We start from the raw sequence: 4,399 nt of genomic DNA on the forward strand, positions 1-4,399 counted from the left end.
ATGCGCACAGGCCGCCACGGCAGCTACCGCCACCGCCGCCGCCAAGCCGGGCTCCAACACTTCCGGCCGCCGCCGCCAGGGAGCTGGCGCCTTAAAGGGGACGCGTCCCTATTGTCCCCACAGAGGGTGAAAACCTCAGCCGACGGATTTTGGGCGGTTCGTGCACGGAATTTTCGGCTTTCTAGAGACAAAGTTGGAAAAGTCTCCCGAGACCCCAGTAATTCTCCGTCCACTCTGCAGCTAAGTAAGGCCTAAATTAAAGCAGCTCCTCTAAACTCTTGTAGAAGACTCTTCTCTCCCCAAATCCTGTTTGATGACGTCTACAATTGATCAGAGCTTCAAGTTATCAATTTAGATGTGCCTGAGCATGGATCAGTAGCGAGTAACAGGTGTTTGGAGAAAGCCCTTACAGCGTCTGAGCCATGCCTCCTGCCCATGCTTTCCTTCTTGGGAGGTTCTGGGTTCGAGTTTTTACTTCCTTGGAACTTTCACGACTCTGGAGAGTGACTTGACAACTCTAAGCCATTTTACCAGAGGCTACGATGTTGTGCTTGTTCAATGAAGTGGTACAAGGAAAGTAGTTAGAAAAGTTCCTGAGACAGTGTGGCAAGTCTTGGGGAAGATGCCTTTGTTTATTTTTTTAATACTTTATTATTTTTGTCTGAGTGTATTGCCTGAATGTGTAAGTGCACCCATGTCGTACAATGTCTGTGGAGGTCAGAAGACGGCATCGGATCCCCTGAAACTAACGTTAGGGACGGGTGTTGGCCGACATGTGGATCCTGGGAATCGAACCTGGGTCCTCTCCAAGAGCAGCAGTGCTCTTAACTACTGAGCCATTTCTCCAACCCCCTATTTTATAAAATCCTCACAGCAACCCCACTAAATCTCTTGACTCCCATTTTACAGATTAAAAACAAAAAAACAGTCACAGCTAGGCTTAGTAGCACACTGGTAATCCCAGCATTTAGAGGACTAAGGCAAGAGAATTGTGAGTTCAAGTACAGCCTAGGCACAGTAAGACTGACTAGAAAAAGAAAAAAAAAAATCGGGAGGCCAAGAAGAGTTGATTTATTCCTCAAAGTGTAACGTGTATACAGGATACAGCCAAGGTTTAAATTCAGACACTTCCCTCTGGAGTCCATGGCTATAATCACAGAGATGGTTGCCATGGTTAATAACAAATGGCCCTGTGGTGGCACCTGTAACCCCAGCATTTGGGAGGTATAGGCAATAGGTAAGGCCAGCCTCCTTCATAGTGAATTGGAGACCAGCTTGGGCTACATGAGGCAGTGTCTCAAAACCAACCAAGAACAAATGTGGGCTGTGGAAGAAGAGTAGGTTTGTGGTAGAGTGCATGCCAAAGTCCTGGGTTCCAGCTACAGCAATTTTGGTTAAAAAACCAAAATAGCCAGGCATGGTGGTGCACACCCTTAATCCCAGCACTCAGGAGGCAGAAGCAGGAGGATCTCTGTGAGTTCAAGGCTAGCCTGGTCTACATAATGAGTTCCAGGCCAACTGGGACTACAGGGAGACCCTGTCTCAAAAAGACCAAAAAAACTAAAACAAAACAAAAAAGCAGAAGCAGGCAGGCATTTTTTTTTTTTTTAAAGAGGGAGAAAGAATTGTTTCCCCCATCTTGCTTCCTATACATTATGTAAGTGTGAGGGAGGCACCAGAAATGACCTGAGTTGGAGTCCCCATGGTGGAAGGAAAGAACCAATGTCCATGAATTGTTTTCTGACCTCCACATATTGTACATACATACGCACACACTCACAAATGTAATTTTCACAACAAAAGAAAAAAAGGAGAAGGTTTTACCTGTTCTTGATTCAAAAGCAGGCAAGAAAGAACAGTAGTCAAAGTAATATATTTGCGCATGAGACGACCTAAATTCTAAGCCTGGCTTTAGCAGCTCTGGGATCCTGGCCCAGCCATACCTCCCTTAACCTCACTTTCTCCTGCTACAAAACAGAGCAGGTTACCCCGCCCACGTTCATATCTCAAGTCTGCTACCAAGAACACATAAGGAGGTTAGGTACATGGGCAGTCTGGGGGTTTTGTTTGAGACTGGGTCTCATGTAGCCCAGGATATCCTCCAACTCACTAAGTAGTGGAAGATGACCTTGAACTGACCTTCCTGCTGCCATCTCACAAGTGCTAGCATTACAGAGAAACACTGTCATGCCCAGTTTATTCAATACTGGGATGGAACCCAGGGCTTCATAAATTCTAGACAAACATTCTAACAATTGAGCTATATCCTCAGTCCCAAGTCTGTTTTTTTAAAAAAATATTTTATTTATTATTTTTATTTTATGTGTGTGAGTGTATTGCCTGCATGTGTGTATGTGCACCCTTATCATGCAGTGCCCGTGGAAATGAGAAGGCATTGAATCCCATAAGACTGGAGTTACAGACTGTTGTTAGCCGCCATGGGGGTGCTGGGACTCAAACCTGGGTCCTCTGCAAGAGCAGTCAGTCCTCTTAACCACCGAGCCAGCTCTCCAGCCACTCATGTCTGTTATTAAAATTTTTTTAACAATTCTTTATTTTGTGTGTACCCATGTACACATGTACATGTATCATAGAGCCCATGTATGGAGATCAGAGGACAGCTTGCCCAAGTTCATTCTCTTCTTGCACTCTGTGGGTCCCAGGGATCAAACTCAGGTCATCAAGCTTATTGGCAGGTGCCTTTACCTATTGATCCATTTTACCAGCCCCAAGCCTGTTCCTGTGATCAAGAATTTATTTACAGCCTGATGTTGTGGTACATTCCTTTAATTCCAGCACTCCAGAGGCAGAGGTAGTTGAATCTTTGTGAGTTTGAGGCCAGCTTGGTCTACATAATGAGTTTCAGGCCAACTGGGGCTACAGGAAGACCCTGTCTCAAAAAGACAACAAAACTAAAAAAGAGGGGCTGGAGAGGTGGCTCAGGGGTTAAGAGCACTGGCTGCTCTTGTAGAGGATCCAAGTTTGGTTCCCAGTCCTAACCATCTGTAATTCCAGCTCCAGGGGATCCAACGCCTGCGGGAGTCCACTCTGCAGCATGACTCAGTCCCGACCCATGGAAACTGCCACGAAGTACCTGGATTGGGGAGTGGGGACATGGATGAGGCAAGCGGCAAGAGAAATGGAGACAAGACAGGGCTCTGATCAAGTCTCGTTTATTAAAGCACAAGCATGAGTTTAAAAAGAGAATGAGAACAAAGAAGTAAAGGGTGAGTAATCAAACCGGTCAGAACACAGGGGCCCTGACATACTCTAAGGGAGGAATCTACTGATGAACGGAGAACAGGGCTATTTACTGGAAAGGAGAATAAGGCCGCGGGCCAAGGTTGTGGCCCAAGGCTGTGGACTGAATGGAAAGGTCACCAACTCAGGTCTGCCAGCAGCCCCAAGAAATGGCTGAGCCTCAGGCTCCCAACAGGTCCCCCTTTTTTACTTTATAGAGTTTTAGGGATCGAAGGTTGCTAGACCCTTAGGGAACTGCACCTGTCTTAGGTTGGAGTATCCTTCCCCAAGGGCTTACCCATCATTGGATAAGGTAGTAGCATTAGACTACCCTCCTGTCTTAGGTTGCCATCAAAGGGGGATTCTCATGTACCCGTCATTGACTGTCCAATTCATCTCTCAAGGGGGATGGCTAGTAGCGCCATCATAGCAACGTGTCCCTTTTAACACTCGATCCATGATATCAAGGCGATGGTAATGGACCTGTATCGGTTTAGCCAGGAGAGCCTCTATCTGCTGTCTGACAAATGCCATGAGCCATCTGACCACACAGGGTCCGACAGGGCAAAGAGGAACACAGAAACGGGGCCAAGTAGGGAGAGGAGATAGGGTAAAAGGCCGTGTAGACCAGTCCAGAGTGGACTCTCTTGGAGCTCTCACCTTCTCTCTTCTAGATTTTTCTGGAGCTTTTTAATCTTATCTTGGACGATTCCAGATTTGTTGGCATAAAAGCAGCATTTTTCCTGTAAAAATGAGCATATCCCTCCCTTTTCGGCAGTTAGTAAGTCTAGTCCCCTCCTATTTTGTAAGACCACCTCAGCCAGGGAATCTAATTGTTTTTGGATGTCTAGGATGGTATCAGAGAGAAGTTGTACATCATGGATTAATTGTAGGGAGAGTTTCCTGTGCATATGAGTGGCCACTCCCAACCCTGTGGTCCCTGTGGTTATTCCTGCAGTTATTCCTAAGCCCACCAATGGGATCATTTGAATTGCTCTTTTGTTCCTACCTCCTATATAATCAAAGGAAGGAATAGGGAGGGGCTCACCGCCCGGTATAATGTCTATGTCCGGAAACAAGATGGCAAGGGGACAAAGGCCTGTCCAGTTGGCTGGCAGGAAGCTGTGGGCCCACCCTCCTCCACAAACCAGGATCATAC

General features: G+C 46.7%; 1 long non-coding RNA gene across 1 annotated transcript in view; it reads left to right on the forward strand.

Moving 5' to 3' along the window:
* The first annotated feature begins 6 nt into the window (after window positions 1-6).
* LOC115072870 overlaps window positions 7-4,399 on the forward strand; it is a 5,920-nt gene continuing 1,527 nt past the window's right edge. The window contains exons 1-2 of the long non-coding RNA XR_003851872.1: window positions 7-244; window positions 3,016-3,227. This is a non-coding gene — a long non-coding RNA (uncharacterized LOC115072870). The remainder of the gene's footprint in view (window positions 245-3,015; window positions 3,228-4,399) is intronic.

Source organism: Nannospalax galili, unplaced genomic scaffold, assembly GCF_000622305.1.
Source record: "Nannospalax galili isolate Female #2095 unplaced genomic scaffold, S.galili_v1.0 scaffold23, whole genome shotgun sequence".
NCBI classification, from domain to species: Eukaryota; Metazoa; Chordata; class Mammalia; order Rodentia; family Spalacidae; genus Nannospalax; species Nannospalax galili.